Raw genomic sequence first — 22,519 nt, 5'->3', positions numbered from 1 at the left:
TTTTGTTGCATTGTGGCATTTTACTGAAGCAGCATTTATTTTGTTCTTCTTAGTAATTTCTCTTTGTTTTGAAATTTTTCATTTCTTTTTAGCATTCTCGTATTTAAAAAAGATAATTAATTGAAATGGCATTGTACGTTGTTACGTAGTATTGCTTTTTTTTATTTTAGGTTTTAAATTTTTGTAAAGTTGTTAAATTTTAATTATTTGGCATTTTCTCCATTAAATAAGACAGTGAATAGAAATGACATTTTACACTTGTTCTGAATAATTGTTTTTCTCTTTTGTCATTTGTAAAGTATAATCATTTTTAAATTTAAAACGTTTTAGCATTTCTGTATTTACAAAAACACTGAACTGAAATGGAATTTTACTTCTTTTTGCAGATTTTAAATTTTAAAAAAATAATTGATATATTTTGTAACATTTTCCTATCTAAAAAATTACTAAAATAAAGTGGCAATTTAATTTTCCTATCAGTATTTTCCTATTTTTTATTGTTTTTAAAGTTTCTTAATTTTAATTTTTTTCAGTATTTTCCTTTCAAAAACAATTAAATGACATTTTTTCTAATTTTTGTTTTTAAATTTTTTAATAGTTTTTAAATTTTTAATTTTTTTATCTTTTTCCTTTTTAAAAAATAGTGTAGTACCATTTTTCTTTTCTATTTTTACTTTAAATTTTTTAGTTTTTTTTAAATTTTTAATTGTTTTTGGAATTTTTCTTTTTAAAAACACTTAACTAAAACAGGGAATACATATTTGGATCTGAATCAAAACTTTTGAGATTCCAGTTACACTCCAGGACACTGGAGACACTTATGGGCCTGGACAGCGATATCTTCATGAGAAGTTGCCCAAGATGTGCTGACACGATGTCTAAGGCAGCTGTTACACTGAGAGGAGGCCACACTCAGGTGGAAACACAATTCCCTCCCTAGGATCCCAATTTTCATGAAAGGAAAACAATTGTCTTGATCACAGGCATGACAGACAGTGGAAGTAAGAATGGTAGCTGTGAGAAACAGGTCCACCACAGGGCAGCGGTGCCATTGGCTCGGTTTGTTCTTTGCCCAGGAGCACCTACTAAGCAGCGGGTGTCCAGAATCTGCGAGGACTCGGTTTTCCATGACAGGGGGCAGGCATATGGCCCCTCAAGTCCTGCAGCTGCCTCAGGCCCGGCAGGAACACGGCCTTGCTGTTTGCTGGGGCTCTGGATGCCTTGGCCCACGTCCTGCATCAGGAGCCCCCAGTTCTCCTGCAACACTACTGGAGTTGGCAGGACCAGCAGCTGAGGTCCTGCCCCCATCTGGGCTGCCTGACTCTGGGTGTGGAGAGAGGAGTGCTCAGAGAGGTGTCCGGTTCCTTGATGCAGGCTCAGCCCACCTCACCCACCTGGGCCCCTCCCGGCCACACTGCTGCATTCATCACCATGAACTTGCTGTTATCACGCCCATCCACGGCCACCTCCTGGGTTGATGACCGCACCTCCGCCAGGGCCGCTGCTCACTCCCTTTTTGCTCAGGCTCTGAGGGGTCACCCTCTCCACAGTTGTTAGGAATACAGAGGAAGGAGCACATCTTTAGGATGTACAGATCAACAGACAGCTTTCACCACTGACCGATGCCAGGGCCAGGGGACCTGATGGGCACACAAGAGGTTCTCTGCCTCCTGCGGGGATGTGGGAGGGAGCACACAGCACTCCCTGCATCGGGTGCTTGGCCAAAGAGTGAGGCTGAGTGCAAAATTGAGGAAAGCATCAGAGATCTTCAGGATGCAGACCCCGAGCCAGACACCTGGCCTGCCGCCTTCACACAGTCAGCGTTCCCATCATGGAAGATAGCAGAAGGGGGAGATGGTTGGGGTTCAAAAGGAGGAAAGAGACCCTGCCTGTCCTTTTGAGCCCCAAAGTCTCCTCCTGCTGCTGTCCTCTATGCGGAACGCTGGCTGTGTGAAGGAGAGGGCCAGCTGTCTGGGCCAGGGTCCACATCCTGCAGAGTCCGATCCTCTCCTCTGCTCACACACAGCCTTGTGCGCAGGGCGCTGTGTCTCTGACACTGCCCACACCGAGCTCGCCCCATCCAAAGGCAGTGTGTGCCCAGGGTCCTATGCTGTTTGCTTCCAGCTCCTCCTGACCCCAGATCTCTACAGGAGGCAGTTGGAGAGGAGCCAGGTGGTGTTCTCTCGGGAGCAGCTGTGGAGTCAGGCCTGGGTCTCCTTAGGTGTTTGCTCGGATTGGAGGTGGAAGACGGTGCCAGCTCTCAGGGAAGCAGCCTGGTGGATACAAATAGCCGAGGGCAGTTCATGGGGTTGAAATTGCGTTCTTGGTGTTCTGGTTGCTGTTGAAGCGGAGCTCCTGTGTTAGATGTTTTGAGGAGGTGGGGATGTTACAATCAGCAATACTGTTCTATACTTCCAACTGTACTTGGGATCTGAAAGAGGGAGAGAAGAAAAATCAAAGGAGAGCTGGGTCAGGTCCAGGTGAGAGCTGAGCCTGCATCTGGGCCACAGTGGGGCAGAGGCCAGGGGCAAACTCAATTCCAGTGGGGAGACTGGCTGAAGGGGCAGCCCTGGGCTGCTGAGAGAGAAGTGGCAGCCAAATGAGCAGAATCCTGCCCTGAACTCCAGCCCAGCTCTGCAGGGCTGGGGAACCAGGGCCCTTGACCTTTCCTAACCAGGAGTGAGTGATGTCACCCCACTTCCTCCTGCTTTCTGTTGCCTTAGCAAACGGATACGTTTTCTGCAGTAAGCAAAGGGAGCCTGGAGTGTAACCACAGCACAACTCATGTCAATAGAACAGACACCAGGTTTCTCTGAAGATGATTCCACATCCAGATCCACCTAGGACCGTTCTGCAGTGTGCCCAGTAGCTAGACTCACACAACTCTGAAGGGAAACTGAATTTTTTAAAAAGGCACCTTTTTAGTCATCCTAGAGTTTCCGCATTCTTTTATCACTTTTTGCTGAGAAGTTTTCTTTTTTTGAGAATATCATGTTTGTGTACATGTCAGAGGGAAGGACAAACATGGGAGAATGAGACCTAAGAATCTGCATTGGAAATTGGCCTAGGAATAAAATCAGATAAAATGTGATTGTTCAATGTATATTTCTCAACCCAATAGAGGACTTGCAATCAAGTTAGTGGATGGTGAACAGCATGTTTTAGGGAGAAAGTTCAACGTGAAACATTTTCACTTGATCGTGAGGGGAGGTATCCTATTTTGTGGGTCAGGTTTCTACAGGACAAGGATTTCTTCCTGTATCTTCTATTTTAAATTATTGATCCAAACAGAGAGGTTACAGTTCTACCCTATCTGAACAAACAGAAATGAGCTACAATCTGGTGGCCAAGGTAAGAAGGAATAAGTACATCGAAGACACACACACACAGGATTACCTCTGGATCCTAGGCAGGGAGGCCCAGGAATCTGAATGCCAGTGCCCACATGTTGGTCTGTGGTTTGCCCTTTATCTCCAGGCCAGGGAATTGGCATGCGATTTTCCTTTCCGTGGGCTGTGGTTTGGCCTTCATCTCCAGGCCAGGGAACCTGCAGGCCAGTTCCCATTTCCTGGGCTTCCATTTTCCTTTGATAACATCTCCTTTTGGGGAACTCGGGACATCGCTGGGGCTGATGCTATGATTCTCACAGGTGCTGGTGATGAGATCTTTGTGAGGACCTCCCTCCAGCTGGGAACGGGTCTTCCTCTCAGGAGCAGCAACCAAACTCAGTTCTGAAATAGAAGCACAGCCATCAGGATTGGTATTCATGCTCTCTCTCTGGCAGTCAGGCCTGCAGCAGAGGGACAACAAGTAAGGAAAGGGGCCCTGGACAGTCATGTCCGAAGTGGGAGATGAAATCTGCACAGACACCAAAATGTTTTCATTCGGGTTCATTTTATACATATTCACTGAATATTTATCACTAGGCAAAAGTAATAAACATGGCTCAGATGATCACAATATTCAACAAAGTTGGACTAATAAAACACACAGCTCTTAAGCTTTTAAGGCACAGAAACCACACTGGCTATCTGTTGAAGGTTTGGGGAGGATGGAGCAGGATCATCAAACCTGGAGGGCATTGTAATGAGAGACAAGCACAGGGGACCACTGACAGCTGGAATGGACAAATCTAGCACAAGAACACATGCATTTCATGCATGCACATGCTTCGCTGAACAGACACCAAGCACATCTATTCATAGGATATACGCCTTCAGTGCATGTCATATAGATAATACATATTATGTGACCATCACTTTTCTGGTCAGTTGAAGTGGGAACCTAGTTACAGGCACCTGAAGAATGGAGAGACAAGCGAAGGTGAAACACAAAAGTCAGGAAGAAAGCCCAGGTGGGAGGTAAGGCATTGCTTTGGCCTAGCACACACATCTCCCTCCTGAGACAGTGTCTGTGCACTTGCCACCCTCCAAAACTGCCCAAAACTGGCACTGGGTGTTTCTGAGCCAAAGCCACACAACCACGGGTCTGTGGCAAAGACAAGTTCAAGGCCTCACTGGGACCCTGAGTGCAAAAGGCCTGAGATGAGAGACCAGGAACTTTCAGGCCATGGGGCACTCCTGAGCTAGAGCTCTATCTGGAGCACCTCAATGAGGTGCTAACCCTGTTCAGGGACGAAGCACCAACGTCTTCCTAGTGGGAGATGCTGTGTAGGGCCATTAGAGTTCTTGTTTGCAGACCGGAACTTTTCTACTGATATTTGAAATTCTCTCAACACAATTTGTTACAGAAGAAAAGTTTTAAGTATGAATACCCATACCAGCCACATCGCTGGCATGTCTGCTGAAAACAAGTGGACTGAGCCTACAGACAAGGGCCAGGCAAAGGAGTGGTCTATGATTGCAATGCACACAAGGTGGGGCGACCTGGGACAGTGACCTTGTTGAGCCTCAGGATCCTCTCCCCAAGGTGGGGACAGAATCTCCACCAGCAGAGGTCCAGTGAGGCTTGCATGGATCAGGACGGCACAGGGTCTAGCACAGCACAGATGCCCGTGAGAGTGGCCTGCATAGCTGGGTGTGAATCGCTGTGACCTGGGATGACTCTGCACATCTCTGTACCTCTGTACAGAGGAAAAGTGCATGGTCTCACCAAGAAAAGGTGCCTGCTGATCTACAGCATTGGGGGGACAACTGTCATTGCCAATTCTACTGCAGAACATTGAGAAACAGGGAAGGGCATCAGGATTTCTTGATTTTCCTACAGAATGATTTGATGAGTGAAGGTGCCTCAAACCCTAAAGATTCCTCCTGAGAGAAAGTGTAAAACCTCATCGAAGCTCAGATTCAAGGAAATTGGACTTTTTCTCTGCCCCCTCTCCCCCCATGAAGCCATACTCCAGGGCTCCTGCTCAACAAGAGGCACTCTGCCTGTGATGATGTGAGGGACCCCTCAGCCTCACTCAGATACTGATAGATTCCTGTCCTGGTGCAAGGTTATGGAGGCTTTGCATGAGAAAAAAATGCCGAGTTTAGACACTGGATTAAAGCTACAGACCACATATGAGCACAAATCAGTGCTGTTAAGCAGAAGAAGAAAACCACACCATGGACACAGGGTGCGGGACCGGACTGCTGTGCTTAGCACCAAGCTTTTTCAGAGAAAACAGTGTGCCGACCAAGGATACCTAGTTCAGATAACTAAGGAAACTTTGCACAGACTGCCAAAGCTTTAAGCCTGAGAAGTTTGGAGGATGCTGTTTACAATTGCAACTGTTGTCAAAATTAAGAACATCACAGTGACTTGTTAAAGAAGCCTCTCCAAGAGAGATGGTGGTGGCTCCGCGTTTGCCATCACGCCTTCCCATCCCCTCCTTCCCTGTCTTGATGTCAAAAGCTGCACCTTGAAAGTGGGCCTGGTGACAGCCAAGGGTTTCCCCCGTTGGATGACTATGAACAAAGTCCATCCAAGAGCCACATCCAGACTGAGGTAAGTCCCCAGGGCCTGAGTGCACAGTGGTCTGTCTCACCCAACACAGGTGCAGCAACCCAAGAATACAGAGGCCACCTGGGAGACCAGTGCAGTGTTCCCGTTCACAATGGAGCACTCACTGTCTACAACAAGAGCAGAGCAGACATGCTGTTTCTCCAGTGAGGAAGAGGTGCTCCTAGAATGGGACCAGTCAGAAGCTTCCAGAAGTAGTGCAGGAGTCAAACACGTACCGTGAGAGTCTTGTGAGACATCTTGATCTTCAATCTCTGGAATCTCCCTGATGAGACTGGAGGGAGGGAAAGGTGGGTGAGAAACAGAAAGGGGACAGAAAGCCCCTTTCCAAGCTGTTCCTAAGAGGAGGCCTTCCAGAAATGGCTGAGCTGAGCAATGGGCCACCTAAACCTTGGTCTCTATCTGGGGAAGACTGGCTACTAATTCCCTAGTAGTCCATGCTACACTGTCTGCTCTGCCTCTGAGTTACCTGGAAGTGTTTGTGCCATCGTGCTCTTGCATCTTCACTTCATTATATTGATTTTCTGCAAACAAATTCAGAGAGATTGACCAGGTTAAGCAGGTTTTGGGTCAGATATGGGCATCCAATGGCCACTACTAGCAAGGGGACAGATTGTTCTCGTGTGAGAACAGGAGACTGCGGGAAATCCTCCAGGAGGACTGAGTCGACATCAGGAGATGGGCTTGTGAGCCATCCTGGGCAACGGATCAAATCTCCTGGTCACAGTTGGATCACCATCTCAATAACCTCTGTCCAGAACCCTTAGAAACAGCCTGCAATGGTCCTCAGGGATTCTGAGCTCCCAGCCCAAGATCATCCTAGGAGGCAAACGGCAGTTGTCAGGCTGCTCTCATGAAAGGACCCAGGCTGCTGACTGTGGAGAGGAGGTAGAACACTGGGAGAGAGCTATGCATGGAGTCTGCATGCCCTGGAATTGAAACCTCTTTGATGCCACACAGAATCTTGGCTATTCTAAGAGGTGCTCATGAATAATCTCCCTCTTGTCTATGGGAACAATACAAGCAACTCAAGAGCATGTATTTCTGGATGAACTCTTCCCTAGTCAATTCATCTTCAAATGGAAACACCATTGAGAACATGAAGGACAGAGATGCCTATATGGATGCTGTGGCCTGGACAAGCATGGAAGTCAAAGGGCAGAGCTGAGGTTTCAGATTGAATAAAAAGTAAGCAAGTGGCAACAGTCATTGTCCAAGCTTCTAACCAAGAGGAAGCAAACAGCACCTGGGCACATGCTGCTGAGCTTGCTGTGAAATGGTCACTACTCTGTTCCATAACAAATAAACAATAATGAATTCTAACTCCTGCTTACAGCTCAATTCAGGATTTTGAGTCTACAACCACAAGTCTGTAGGTCTGGCACGTAGCAATGACTTCACTCATCCTCACTGGGGATACGAGTACAAGGACAGAGCAGTCACCAGGGACAGAGATGAAGGTTGACCTACTCTCAAAAGTGATCATTCTGTGCATAAACTGCCAACCAAACTGCTCGGGCTTTATGAGCATCAGCAGCTCCTGTATTCTTGCAGTCAGACATCCCAGGCACAACTGGAGCCTAGAAATGTTCATCCAGGGAACTCTGTTCTGCGAAACAGCAACCATCTTTGACAGAAATGGAGATGGGCATGCCTCACTGGGACCCTGAGTGCAAAAAGCCTGAGGTGAGAGACCAGGAACTTTCAGGCCATGGGGCACTCCTGAGCTGGAGTTCTATCTGAGCACCTCAATGAGGTGCTGACCCTGCTCAGGGACGAAGCACACCGACGTCTTCCTAGTGGGAGATGCTGTGTAGGGCCATTAGAGTTCTTGTTTGCAGACCGGAACTTTTCTACTGATATTTGAAATTCTCTCAACACAATTTGTTACAGAAGAAAAATTTTAAGTATGACTACCAATACCAGCCACATCACTGGCATGTCTGCTGAAAACAAGTGGACTGAGTCTACAGACAAGGGGCAGGCAAAGGATTGGTCTATGGTTGCAATGCACACAAGGTGGGGTGACCAGTCAGAAGCTTCCAGAAGAAGTGCAGGAGTCAAACACGTACCGTGAGAGTCTTGTGAGACATCTTGATCTTCAATCTCTGGAATCTCCCTGATGAGACTGGAGGGAGGGAAAGGTGGGTGAGAAGCAGAAAGGGGACAGAAAGCCCCTTTCCAAGCTGTTCCTAAGAGGAGGCCTTCCAGAAGTGGCTGAGCTGAGCAATGGGCCACCCACAACTTTGTCCATTTCTGGGGAGGACTGGCTACTAACAGTGCAGACAGGATGCAATGTCTTCCATTTGAGGAGGCTCCTTGCTGAACCACCTGGGGTAGATGAACTGAACGTTAACAGAGGACAGAATTCTTGTGAGGTAAAATGAAGTGCTCATATGAAGCTCATGGCAAACAGAAAGCAAGGCAAAACAGAAACCCCACTGCCTGCACTGAGAACAGTAGGTGTGTGTAGATATATAATATTTACACATGAATCAACTACAGCCAAATATTCAATGTTATTAAATCTATGTGTGCTTGTAGACTTCTTTATGCTTATTTGTACTTGTACTACTTGACCTCAATGTAAACAGGCAAACAGAACTCTCACCTTCTTGGAGAAAGAGTATTAAGTTTGAGGTGATAGGGGAGTAGCAGAGGTATTGAAAGGGTATGGAGACAGAAGCAGAGAGAAACAGAGGATTTCCTCTGTGATGAGGTCATTAGGAAGTCAGGCTGGAGAAATGACTCTCAGTTGGTCCACTAGTACCCATGAGTATTTGGAAAATGAAAACTGGCTTCAACAGATTTATGTAAATTACATGCAGACAATGTATTCACCTTGAGGGATACTGGAGACTATCACGGCTTTAGCCGTCAGTCTTATTCTCAGTGCTGAGGCACTACTTTCTGTCAGGTGGTTTCACGTGATTAATGGGGTGCAGAGAAGCTCATGAGAGGAGGAGACCTGTGAGCAGCACCCTGCCCTTCACTGCACGTGAGAGAGGCAATGATGGCAAGGAATCCCTGGAGAGGCTCCCTCATGGAGTCAGCCTGCTGCAGGTCATTACATGGAAAAGGTAGGGAGAAGTGGAAACCCAGACTAATAGCCTAACGATGGCAGAGAGCAGTGCTGATGGGTACCAAAGGGTTGGCACAATGGATGGGAGATGCGCAGTGGCACTGCTCTTCTTCTCTGGACCTGGAGTCTGCCCGTGTCAGCACTAAGCTCGCTGCCCAGGGTTCCTAAGACTCACCTGGAGTGTGACAGGGCTTGTGTTTCCACTTCCACGTCATCATTGTCATTTTCCTTTTCTGCAAATGAATTCAAATAGGCACAGTCATCTAGGATGATGCCCTCAAGGCCTGTACAATGCATTGTCCAGCGCTAACACAGCACACCAGTATCCTCAGTGTCACTGCCGACCTCTCAGATAGGAGTTGTCGAGAGGGTTGAGGTCATTTCTGAGGGAACTAGCTTGTTCATTTTTCTTGACACATGAGGTAAATCTCACTATTCCTCCAGTCATCACACCAATAATCGCTGACCTGATTCCCTACACAAATGAAACATAAATTTTCCCATGTGTGGGTGCTGCGGCATAGCAGGTAAAGCTGCTGCCTTCCACCCTAGGATCCCATGGCAATGCCGGTTCAAGTCCTGGCTGTTCTACTTCTGATCCAGATCCCTCTAATGCACCTGGGAAGACAGTACAAGATGGTCCAGCACTTGGGCCCTGCACCCACAAAGAGACCTGGAGGAAACTCCTAGTTCCTCCTGGGCCTGGTCCAGCCGATGCCATTGTGGCCATGTGGGGAGTAGACCAGAGTATACAAGAGTTGCCTCTCTCTCTCTCTCTCTCTCTCTCTCTCTCTCTCTCTCTCTCTCTCTCCCCCCTATTTCTCTTTAATTCTGCCTTTCATAAGATAAAATGAAATCTAAAATAATATTCTCTGCAGATGCTTGGTTCCTAGTGTGATTCCTTTCCATGAGAGAAAGTGCAGTGCCCGTGGTTCTCAATCAAGCTATCTTGGTAGTTTGTGGTTTACCATATTCTGTACATTGAGGATAAGATAAAAGGTGGAACAGGTGAATTTTCAGTTCTGGGGATCAGAGTGAATGTGTGCAGCACAAGAGAAAACTGGGCTACTCATGGAATCTCTAAGCACAGGTCTCAGACTTGCAGCCTGGGGACACACTACTAAGGGAATGGCAGAACATTCTGTACATGTGGTAGGTGAAATGATGCCAACTTTGAAGGGACAGAGAACATGGCTGGGCTCAATAAAACAGGGGGAGTAACTTGACTGCAAGGGAGACAAGCGTGCTGCTGGCTCTGACAGGAAACAATGTCACATGCCAGGGACGCGGAATGACTCGTGTGATCAACACTGCAGGGGGCAGAGGGGTCTGCTTCATTATGAAAGGATGGCAGAGACAAGCATGAGATGTGCTGCTTAGGTTGGTGTGCATCTGTCACATTCTGCTGGCAATGACTGAGCACTGGAATCTGAGTGACAAAGCCACACGAGGAATGGGAAGACAGCAAGGCCGGGTGGGCCAACCACACCTGTGCAACAGACTGGTTGAAAAAGAACACATGATGAGAATGTCTCAGACCCTCCCACTTCCAGGAGCCCTCTCAGGCAGGTGGGAGTGATGAGTGCAAGGGTAGTGCAGGCTCCTTGGCCAGCAGAGGGGGTTGTGTCACCTCACAGTGGGGGACTCACCATCTGCATCTGGAACAGAGAGCACGTCCTGATGCTCCAGGGAGCACAGGCTGCTCCACGTGGAATGGTCAGGCTCAGAAACGACCGGAAAAATCGAGGGAGTGAGGTAGCACTCGTCCAGCGCGTCGTCTGGGTCTTCCCGCTCTTGCTGCTCTGGGAGCTCCCTGCTGAGATGGGAGGGCAGAGACACTGAAGACACACACACAGGTACAGAAGTGACTTTGTCATCAGACTACAGGTTAAAATATGGGAGGGATTTTCAAAGGGGGATATAGAGGGAAACAATACAAAAGGGAACGTTATGAACAGAGCCATTTCATCATTGGCTGAATCTTCCAAATGGATCTAGTCACCAGTTTCTCCAGCATTTCAATTCCCTAGTAGTCCATGCTACACTGTCTGTTCTGCCTCTGAGTTACCTGGAAGTGTTTGTGCCATCTTGCTCTTGCATCTTCACTTCATTATATTGATTTTCTGCAAACAAATTCAGAGAGATTGACCAGGTTAAGCAGGTTTTGGGTCAGATATGGGCATCCAATGGCCACTACTAGCAAGGGGACAGATTGTTCTCGTGTGAGAACAGGAGACTGCGGGAAATCCTCCAGGAGGACTGAGTCGACATCAGGAGATGGGCTTGTGAGCCATCCTGGGCAACGGATCAAATCTCCTGGTCACAGTTGGATCACCATCTCAATAACCTCTGTCCAGAACCCTTAGAAACAGCCTGCAATGGTCCTCAGGGATTCTGAGCTCCCAGCCCAAGATCATCCTAGGAGGCAAACGGCAGTTGTCAGGCTGCTCTCATGGAAGGACCCAGGCTGCTGACTGTGGAGAGGAGGTAGAACACTGGGAGACAGCTATGCATGGAGTCTGCATGCCCTGGAATTGAAACCTCTTTGATGCCACACAGAATCTTGGCTATTCTAAGAGGTGCTCATGAATAATCTCCCTCTTGTCTATGGGAACAATACAAGCAACTCAAGAGCATGTATTTCTGGATGAACTCTTCCCTAGTCAATTCATCTTCAAATGGAAACACCATTGAGAACATGAAGGACAGAGATGCCTATATGGATGCTGTGGCCTGGACAAGCATGGAAGTCAAAGGGCAGAGCTGAGGTTTCAGATTGAATAAAAAGTAAGCAAGTGGCAACAGTCATTGTCCAAGCTTCTAACCAAGAGGAAGCAAACAGCACCTGGGCACATGCTGCTGAGCTTGCTGTGAAATGGTCACTACTCTGTTCCATAACAAATAAACAATAATGAATTCTAACTCCTGCTTACAGCTCAATTCAGGATTTTGAGTCTACAACCACAAGTCTGTAGGTCTGGCACGTAGCAATGACTTCACTCATCCTCACTGGGGATACGAGTACAAGGACAGAGCAGTCACCAGGGACAGAGATGAAGGTTGACCTACTCTCAAAAGTGATCATTCTGTGCATAAACTGCCAACCAAACTGCTCGGGCTTTATGAGCATCAGCAGCTCCTGTATTCTTGCAGTCAGACATCCCAGGCACAACTGGAGCCTAGAAATGTTCATCCAGGGAACTCTGTTCTGCGAAACAGCAACCATCTTTGACAGAAATGGAGATGGGCATGCCTCACTGGGACCCTGAGTGCAAAAAGCCTGAGGTGAGAGACCAGGAACTTTCAGGCCATGGGGCACTCCTGAGCTGGAGTTCTATCTGAGTTCTATCTGAGCACCTCAATGAGGTGCTCAGGGACGAAGCACACCAACGTCTTCCTAGTGGGAGATGCTGTGTAGGGCCTTTAGAAGTTCTTGTTTGCAGACCAGAACTTTCCTACTGATATTTGAAATTCTTCAACGCAATTTGTTACAGAAGAAAAGTTTTAAGTATGAATACCCGTACCACCCACATCACTGGCATGTCTGGGGAAACAAGTGGACTGAGTCTACATACAAGGGGCAGGCAAAGGATTGGTCTATGATTGCAATGCACACAAGGTGGGGTGACCAGTCAGAAGCTTCCGGAAGAAGTGCAGGAGTCAAACATGTACCGTGAGAGTCTTGTGAGACATCTTGATCTTCAATCTCTGGAATCTCCCTGATGAGACTGGAGGGAGGGAAAGGTGGGTGAGAAACAGAAAGGGGACAGAAAGCCCCTTTCCAAGCTGTTCCTAAGAGGAGGCCTTCCAGAAGTGGCTGAGCTGAGCAATGGGCCACCCACAACTTTGTCCATTTCTGGGGAGGACTGGCTACTAACAGTGCAGACAGGATGCAATGTCTTCCATTTGAGGAGGCTCCTTGCTGAACCACCTGGGGTAGATGAACTGAACGTTAACACAAGGCAGCCTTTATGTGAGGAAAAATGAAGTGCTCATATGAAGCACATGGCAAACAGTAGGCAAGGTAAAACAGAAACCCCACTGCCTGCACTGAGAACAGTAGGTGTGTGTAGATATATAATATTTACACATGAATCAACTACAGCCAAATATTCAATGTTATTAAATCTATGTGTGCTTGTAGACTTCTTTATGCTTATTTGTACTTGTACTACTTGACCTCAATGTAAACAGGCAAACAGAACTCTCACCTTCTTGGAGAAAGAGTATTAAGTTTGAGGTGATAGGGGAGTAGCAGAGGTATTGAAAGGGTATGGAGACAGAAGCAGAGAGAAACAGAGGATTTCCACTGTGATGAGGTCATTAGGAAGTCAGGCTGGAGAAATGACTCTCAGTTGGTCCACTAGTACCCATGAGTATTTGGAAAATGAAAACTGGCTTCAACAGATTTATGTAAATTACATGCAGACAATGTATTCACCTTGAGGGATACTGGAGACTATCACGGCTTTAGCCGTCAGTCTTATTCTCAGTGCTGAGGCACTACTTTCTGTCAGGTGGTTTCACGTGATTAATGGGGTGCAGAGAAGCTCATGAGAAGAGGAGACCTGTGAGCAGCACCCTGCCCTTCACTGCACGTGAGAGAGGCAATGATGGGAAGGAATCCCTGGAGAGGCTCCCTCATGGAGTCAGCCTGCTGCAGGTCATTACATGGAAAAGGTAGGGAGAAGTGGAAACCCAGACTAATAGCCTAACGATGGCAGAGAGCAGTGCTGATGGGTACCAAAGGGTTGGCACAATGGATGGGAGATGCGCAGTGGCACTGCTCTTCTTCTCTGGACCTGGAGTCTGCCCGTGTCAGCACTAAGCTCGCTGCCCAGGGTTCCTAAGACTCACCTGGAGTGTGACAGGGCTTGTGTTTCCACTTCCACGTCATCATTGTCATTTTCCTTTTCTGCAAATGAATTCAAATAGGCACAGTCATCTAGGATGATGCCCTCAAGGCCTGTACAATGCATTGTCCAGCGCTAACACAGCACACCAGTATCCTCAGTGTCACTGCTGACCTCTCAGATAGGAGTTGTCGAGAGGGTTGAGGTCATTTCTGAGGGAACTAGCTTGTTCATTTTTCTTGACACATGAGGTAAATCTCACTATTCCTCCAGTCATCACACCAATAATCGCTGACCTGATTCTCTACACAAATGAAACATAAATTTTCCCATGTGTGGGTGCTGCGGCATAGCAGGTAAAGCTGCTGCCTTCCACCCTAGGATCCCATGGCAATGCCGGTTCAAGTCCTGGCTGTTCTACTTCTGATCCAGATCCCTCTAATGCACCTGGGAAGACAGTACAAGATGGTCCAGCACTTGGGCCCTGAACCCACAAAGAGACCTGGAGGAAACTCCTAGTTCCTCCCTGGGCCTGGTCCAGCCAATGCCATTGTGGCCATGTGGGGAGCAGACCAGAGTATACAAGAGTTGCCTCTCTATCTCCCCCTGTTTCTCTCTCTAATTCTGCCTTTCATAAGATAAAATGAAATCTAAAATAATATTCTCTGCAGATGCTTGGTTCCTAGTGTGATTCCTTTCCATGAGAGAAAGTGCAGTGCCTGTGGTTCTCAATCAAGCTATCTTGGTAGTTTGTGGTTTACCATATTCTGTACATTGAGGATAAGATAAAAGGTGGAACAGGTGAATTTTCAGTTCTGGGGATCAGAGTGAATGTGTGCAGCACAAGAGAAAACTGGGCTACTCATGGAATCTCTAAGCACAGGTCTCAGACTTGCAGCCTGGGGACACACTACTAAGGGAATGGCAGAACATTCTGTACGTGTGGTAGGTGAAATGATGCCAACTTTGAAGGGACAGAGAACGTGGCTGGGCTCAATGAAACAGGGGGAGTAACTTGACTGCAAGGGAGACAAGCATGCTGCTGGCTCTGACAGGAAACAATGTCACATGCCAGGGACGCGGAATGACTCGTGTGATCAACACTGCAGGGGGCAGAGGGGTCTGCTTCATTATGAACGGATGGCAGAGACAAGCATGAGATGTGCTGCTTAGGTTGGTGTGCATCTGTCACATTCTGCTGGCAATGACTGAGCACTGGAATCTGAGTGACAAAGCCACACGAGGAATGGGAAGACAGCAAAGCCGGATGGGCCAACCACACCTGTGCAACAGACTGGTTGAAAAAGAACACATGATGAGAATGTCTCAGACCCTCCCACTTCCAGGAGCCCTCTCAGGCAGGTGGGAGTGATGAGTGCAAGGGTAGTGCAGGCTCCTTGGCCAGCAGAGGGGGTTGTGTCACCTCACAGTGGGGGACTCACCATCTGCATCTGGAACAGAGAGCACGTCCTGATGCTCCAGGGAGCACCAGCTGCTCCACGTGGAATGGTCAGGCTCAGAAACGACCGGAAAAATCGAGGGAGTGAGGTAGCGCTCGTCCAGCGCGTCGTCTGGGTCTTCCCGCTCTTGCTGCTCTGGGAGCTCCCTGCTGAGATGGGAGGGCAGAGACACTGAAGACACACACACAGGTACAGAAGTGACTTTGTCATCAGACTACAGGTTAAAATATGGGAGGGATTTTCAAAGGGGGATATAGAGGGAAACAATACAAAAGGGAACGTTATGAACAGAGCCATTTCATCATTGGCTGAATCTTCCAAATGGCTCTAGTCACCAGTTTCTCCAGCATTTCGATTCCCTAGTAGTCCATGCTACAGTGTCTACTCGGCCTCTGAGTTACCTGGAGGTGTATGTGACGTCTTGCATTTGTACCTCCACTTCGTCATATTGATTTTCTGCAAACAAATTCAGAGAGATTGACCAGGTTAAGCAGGTTTTGGGTCAGATGCGGGTATCCAATGGCCACTACTACCAAGGGGACAAACAGCCTGCCATGGTCCTCAGGGATTCTAAGCTCACAGCCCAAGAACTTTCTAGGAGGCAAACTGCAGTTGTCAGGCTGCTCTCATGGAAGGACCCAGGCTGCTGACTGTGGAGAGGAGGTAGAACACTGGGAGAGAGCTATGCATGGAGTCTGCATGCCCTGGAATTGAAACCTCTTTGATGCCACACAGAATCTTGGCTATTCTAAGAGTGGCTCAGGAATAATCTCCCTCTTGTCTATGGGAACAATACAAGCAATTCAAGAGCTCTCTCCCCAGGCCCTTTAGGATTTAGTGATCTAAAATCTTTGTGTGTTGCTATAGTACTGACTCATCCTATCAGACTGATCATGGTGAATTAGGGTAGAGGAGTTTCTATAGAAGGCTGAATGAACTCCATAACACCTCGCATAAATAAATCTATGTAGTTATAGAGAAACATTGAACTTTGATTTTGTAGGGACGTTCCTGGTTGAGCTATGTTTTTTGAACTGTACAGGAAGTACGGTATAAAGGACTTTATGCCCTGGTTTTGAGATGATTGCATAGCTAAGATAAGCTGTCTTAAAGGAGATAGAGACTAGGGATGGCAGTAGTGAAACCAGGATCACAACTTGGCCCACACATGGGAAGTGTCACCAAAAGCCTGCATGGGGCTAGAACTCCAGGGATGCAGCAGTAGAGCAGAATGATATCACTGCAGGTGACAGCAGGCATTATTTCTAAGTTAGAGTGTCTGAAAGGCACTTCCTACACAGGGCCTCTGTGTGTTCCCATAGGCTAGGGTGCAGTGAGACAGACAGCATCTGAGGGGAGGGAAGCTCCTTGACTCTCCTGATGTCTATGTTCAGTGCCACAACCTGGACCCTGATTGAAACCAACTTGTGTCTGCAGGGCCGGTGCTCAAAAGCAGCCCTCAACCTGAGAGCCATTGTGTACAAAGAATGGAGAGGCTACCTGGGAGAACGGTGACAGGTTCTTCTTTCTGGTGCGAACAGGCGTGTTCCCCATCTACACCTAGCACACTGTGGGTGTCCTCAGCATCACCAGTCCATTGCTCAGTGCTCTCAGTCAGGCCAGTCAGGCAGGAGTCACTCGGCAGGTGGTCAACAGCACCAGTGGTAGATGTTTCCTGCTGTGAACTTTGTGCGGTTTCCATTTCATCCACTTCCAAGAGCTCCCTGAGAAGCCAGGTGGGATAAGGATGACAGAGATTAAACCAAGAAGGAAGAGACACCAGGGAGTTGGCTGGTTTGGATGGGGTGCATAAGCGATCGGTCATAGACAGCAGAGAGGTGGTTCCCTCCACTCTGGACATCGTGTGGCTGCCTAGGGGGAGAGGGCCTGGGAAGAGTTCAGGCTCTGCTCATCACACTCAATACACAGCAGCTAATGTGGAAGCAGCCTCCACTGTCGCTGCATGGTGCAGTCACAGCACAAGCACACATTGACAGCCACGCGGGCTGACACCCTGTGCTCAGGTTGGGTTGTTGCAGTGTCCTGCAGCCATGTGATCAAGGTCCTAGGGGCTTGGCAGATTCTAGAGATGTGCTACCTTCTGGGCCTTCTCTTAACCAAGTCACAGGACAGCAAACATGGTTCTGTAGAGGTGCTTTTCTGCAGTTGAACGTGGCTGCAGTCTTCCTAACTGCTCCCTTTGCACATGGCCTCTCTGCTAGTTTTCTCTGATGAGAACCTCAGCTAACTCTGTAGAAAGCAGGTGCGCATCTTCCTCTGCTTTTCCAGAGAGCAGAGAACAGGGGTTCCCTGTGTGTGCAGGCAACACCTAAGGCTGTGAGTTCATGATGGATCCTATCAGCAACTAGGACCAGGACAGCAGACAACCACTTTAACAGGGGGATTTCCTAGTTGGCAAGGAAGGACTCAACACAATCTGCAGTTGTGTTTATGCATGCGTCTCAACTCCATGACTGTCTCGGCCCCGTTTCTGTTCTTTAGCAGACCCTGGGCCTCCTTCATCCGTTTGTTGCCAGCTCTTAATCATTCACTATTACCTGTCAGCAACAAGTCCTTGTGCTGGTGCTTCATCCTCTTCAATATTTTCTGTAAACAAATTCAGAAATGTCCAATCAGGTATTACCACCCCCACCCCCACTACAGTCGAGGTGGCCTCTGTGTGCATATGAATATCTACATATGGGCCAATAGTAGACAAAAACTTCAAATGTTCTGTGTTTAAAGAAACACCTTGCCATTCTCTTGTGGTCCATCAGGCTTTGTGTCTCTGCACTTGGAGATCAGAATCATGGCAGATTCTGCCTGAAACTAGGCCAGCATCCTTTGCTCCCATACCACTGGAAGCTTCTCAAGCTTCCCTGGGACTTCTGCCTGTTATCCCTCATCCTGCCACTAGTGGGAGTCCAAGGCATGGGTTCAATGTTCCCATGGGTCTCACAGAGAACCTCCACCTGTCATGAAGAAGCAAAGAACCCGACTTCCATCCCTCCCTCACAGGCCCTCCAAGTTTTCTCTGCTGTATCATTAGAGGAAATTCTCTCTGTGCCACGAGTTCCCTTCTCAACAGCTTTCCTCACAGAAGTTCTACTAACTCTAGTGCCTGGGCTGGCACTCCCAGGGAGAGGAGGGCCTTTGTCCTATTGGGAAACATGCAAGCAACAGCTTCCACCTTTGATGGTTACATCTGCTCTGCACCAGACTTTTTGGTCCATTTAGTGAATGAGGAGAGAGAAATCCCAGATGGAGAAAGCAATCCCCTGTCTACAGCTTGAGAACCACACTGAGCACAGAGCTGGAGGCTTCCATTCTCACTTAGCTCAGTGACTGTGTTCAGCCTAAGAGCAGCCTCACTTCACAAGGTCTTTCTGGTCTTGCTATGGGAATGGACCCAGCCTCTTGCCCCAAAGGACAACCACAATCAGGAAGGGAGGAGACCTTTGGGACACTGCAAGCTTGAAAGACTTATCTGCCCCATCGGTTTTTCCCAAGCAGTGCTGACCTTCTCATGGCACACGTGTTCAGTACCCAGAAATGCTGAGGCAAATGCCCATGGCAGAGAGATGAATGCATCTGAGCCCTTGAGGCTTTCTCAAATGACAGCCTGGGCCCAGCTTACCTGCTCCAAGCAGGTCCTCAAGGCACGCTGACAGCCGGACAGCTTCGGTGAGTAGTCGTCGGAAGCCCTGCCCCTTGCAGGTCTCAGGGTCATGCAGGGTGCGCACGTCCTTCAGGTATTGCTGCAGGATGTGGGCTAGATTTCTCCCCCTTTGGACCTTGGGACGCAACTGGGAAAGTTCTTGGTCCTGATCTTCAAGGATGCCACGGCAATGCCTACGGTGCAAGAGTGGAGAACGTTCTAGATGGGAAGGGATGAGTGTTAAGTTCTCTGTGTTTCAACAGATTTTCATAACCATGCCTTATTGAGCCCTCCACCAGCAGCACCACTCAGGTTTGGAGAAATACCTGTGCCAAGAAAAGCAAAGGGCAAAACAAGGCCTCGCTCCCAGGTTTAGAGGAAGCTCTCGTCACAATTCCTGAGACTCCATTCGGGTCATGTTCTGTCAACAGTGCAAGGATTCTTCCTTCCTCGCCTTCATGAAGGTGCTAATTCAGTTCCTCCTTCCAGCCACAGGCATTTCCATGTAGGAAGACACACAGTGTACAGTGCAGGGACTGGGAATCATGGTGCACGCAGGGGTTACATGGCAAGAAACAAGAATGAAGGTCTGGCAGGGCCAAGCTAAGCATCAGTCTTCTATATCAGGAGGTGACGGTGACTACAGGTAAATGAGGATTGATTGCAAGACGACCAAACAGAGGAGCCCAGCATCCCCTCCTCCTCCCCCGAGAAGACCCAATGCAGCTCCATCTCGAGGTGAGTGCCCACAGAAAAGCACCTGCACACTAAGGGAACCATGAGAACACGGGAGGAACAGGGAACAGGCGTAGCACCACCTACAGAGGACCAAAGCCAACTGGTGACTGGATTCCCAGAAACACAGCCACGGGGACTTCCTGTTGCAGAAGAGAGAGTAAACAGGAGGGCCCCATGGGAGCCCATCCACCTGGACACCTTACTTACAGACTCTCCGCACTTGCAGCTCTGAATTCAGATTCCTCTGCTCCCTCCTTGTTCCATAATGTCCGAGACACGGGGCTTTGCTGTAACTCTCTGCCCTTGTTTGGCACAGGCTGGCTCAGTGTTTGATTTGGGCTGCCCACTAGTGAAACACATCCCCAGCTGCCTGCCCTCCAGAGAGCAGCTCAGCAGACCTGGGCTGCTTTGCAAGGGGCTCTCCATGTGTAGCTTCTTGGTCAACATGGACTCCATGATGTCTTTTTTTTATTATCTATTCATACCATTTTATTTGGGAAATACAGTAATTGAGGAGGGAAAAATGTATTTTCATTTTAATTTCTCCTGAAGGGAGGATGTTTTCAAAGTACCTATTCACTTTTACTTTCATTGTAAAATTAATTTTTACCATTTATTTTTTAAAATGTATCCATTCATTTATTTTAAGGAATATACATTGCATCAGACAACTTTAGGAATAGAGTTCTTCTCCCCATACCCAGGGTACCACCCACACTGCCAGCCCAGCTCCTCTTCCCTCTCTACTTCTCAATCTCACTCTCCATTAAGATGCATTTTCAATGAACTTTGTACACAGAAGACCAACTCTATATTAAGTAACGACTTCAACAATTCCCAACACACCCACACAAGAATAAAAACTGTTTGAGAATTGTTTCACTGTAACTCTCTTACTACAACTCATTGAGGACAGAGGTCCTGAATGGGGAGTCAGTGCACAGTGACTCCTGCTGTTCATTTAACAATTAGCACTCCTCTGTATGTTGTCAGGAACCACACAAGGCTCATGCCATGAGCTGACTAGGCTATGGAAGCATTTTGAAAGCTCTGTCCATATGTAGACAAGACCATCAGCAAAGTGGAAGTTCTCTCCTCCCTTAGAGAAAAGTACATCCTCCTTTGATGGCCACTGCTTTGTCTGGGGTCCCACAGTGATCCTACATGGAGAACATTGTTTGCCACAGTGCCTTGGCTTCCCATGCCTGAGATGCCTCAGTTCTCCCTTCTGAACTGCCCCACTGGAGACACCCACACACCTCCCACCTGCCTGCCCCACACAGAGACCCTTACCTGAGCAGCTCTGGGACCGTGGGCTTCTCTGCCAGCGGCTCCTCAAAGTGGAGCTTCTTGGTCAGTATGGACTCAATGATGTTTTTAAACTTCTCACAATCTGGGGAAAGACAGACACGCAGAACTCAGGGACGTGCTTTTGTAGTCAGTGCCTGCTGAAGTCCAAAAGAACTCCAGGGCCAGGCTACAGATTGGGGGTTTCACGTCTGTAATTCATCAACTCACTACCTAGCTTTTGATAGTCCCTATTTTTAAAAGATTTATTTATGTATTTGAAAGGCAGATTTACAGAGAGACATAGGCAGAGAGAGAGAGAGAGAGTCCATCAGCTGGTTCACTCCCCAAATGGCTGCAAGGTTGGAGCTGTGCCAATCTGAAGCCAGGAGCCAAGAACTCTTTCTAGGTCTCTCATGTGGATGCAGGGGCCTAAGCACATGGGCCATCTTCTACTGCTTTTCAGGCCATAGCAGAGAGCTGGATTGGTAGTGGACCAGCTGGAATCGAACTAGTACCCATATGGGATGCCAGTACTGCAGGCAGCGGCTTTACCTGCTAACCCACAGCGCTGGCCCCACTATTTCCCAATAAAGTGAGAAAAAAGGACTTCAAAGATACAGAAGGTGACTTGTCAAGGTGATTCCACTGGTGTTTACAGAATCAGAATTCCCAGCCCCTGAGCTCAGACTGAATCATGAGCCACTGGACTCAGCAAGCCTTGCAGCATCTCAGGACAAACATGAACCTGGGGCACGAAGTCGTCACCTTCTGTATGTTTGGGAGCTTGATAAGAGTGTAGGACTGTTCCCTTGAATTGGGAAAGATTTCAAGTGTTTGTTATTTCAGACTTAAAGGACCATCTTTCATGGAACTGTGTAGAATACAATGCTTAACAAAGTAAGGCCCTGAGGCAATATGGGCTGATAAAAAGTATACTCCCTACTAAATTAGAAACAGTGCAATAAGGGCCTCATGGATTCTGTTGATCCTGAGCAAGGATCCATCCTTGGAGTTGTATAGGAAAGAAGGAGCGCATTTTGTTGGGACAATCTACAGAGGCAGGAATTATGATAGCACCTACGAATGGGAGAGAAATCCAAGTTACAGAGAAGGTGGGCAATGTGGGGGGGGGCACCCAGGCGAGTGGCCCTGACTCCCCACCCTACACCCTGGGCTTGCTCCCACTCCCAGGTCTCAGGCACGGTCTTCCTCTTCTGGAAGAAGAACTTGTGCTCCAGGAGCAGGACTTTTTGCTCCCAGTGGGGAGGCTGTGTCTGAGGCTGTTCCCGTGGATACCAGAGTTCCAGTGCACAGGAGACTCTCTGTCTCTCTGGAAGCTCATCCTGCTCACTCTGAACACACGTCCACTTCTGGACCTAGGACAGCGCTTTGCCAATGGGAACTCAACAGAAGCTTGAATTGAGTGAAATGCGTTAGTCCCAGAAATGAGGCCCACAGTGAGGGTATAAGGCTG

At 48.1% G+C, this 22,519-nt stretch overlaps 1 protein-coding gene and 3 long non-coding RNA genes across 4 annotated transcripts in view; all 4 read right to left on the bottom strand.

Annotated features, from left to right (window-relative positions):
- The window catches only part of LOC133763862 (neuroblastoma breakpoint family member 6-like), a 46,736-nt gene that overhangs the window by 23,859 nt on the left and 358 nt on the right, over positions 1 to 22,519 (bottom strand). The gene's annotated exons all lie outside the window — the stretch shown is intronic.
- LOC133768314 (uncharacterized) lies at positions 1,895 to 6,243 on the bottom strand. Its single transcript, XR_009866941.1, has 3 exons — positions 6,183 to 6,243; positions 3,397 to 3,731; positions 1,895 to 2,431 (listed from the first exon to the last, which is right to left on the bottom strand). It is a non-coding gene; the product is annotated as an uncharacterized LOC133768314 (long non-coding RNA).
- LOC133768308 (uncharacterized) lies at positions 8,037 to 10,822 on the bottom strand. The gene is made up of 3 exons (XR_009866940.1): positions 10,696 to 10,822; positions 9,222 to 9,279; positions 8,037 to 8,092 (listed from the first exon to the last, which is right to left on the bottom strand). It is a non-coding gene; the product is annotated as an uncharacterized LOC133768308 (long non-coding RNA).
- LOC133768302 (uncharacterized) lies at positions 11,115 to 15,437 on the bottom strand. Its single transcript, XR_009866938.1, has 4 exons — positions 15,342 to 15,437; positions 13,904 to 13,961; positions 12,719 to 12,774; positions 11,115 to 11,169 (listed from the first exon to the last, which is right to left on the bottom strand). It is a non-coding gene; the product is annotated as an uncharacterized LOC133768302 (long non-coding RNA).

The sequence above is a fragment of the Lepus europaeus genome, chromosome 1, assembly GCF_033115175.1.
Source record: "Lepus europaeus isolate LE1 chromosome 1, mLepTim1.pri, whole genome shotgun sequence".
Taxonomy (NCBI): Eukaryota; Metazoa; Chordata; class Mammalia; order Lagomorpha; family Leporidae; genus Lepus; species Lepus europaeus.
Note: the sequence above shows the minus strand (reverse complement) of the source record. Positions and strands in the feature narration are given on the sequence as shown.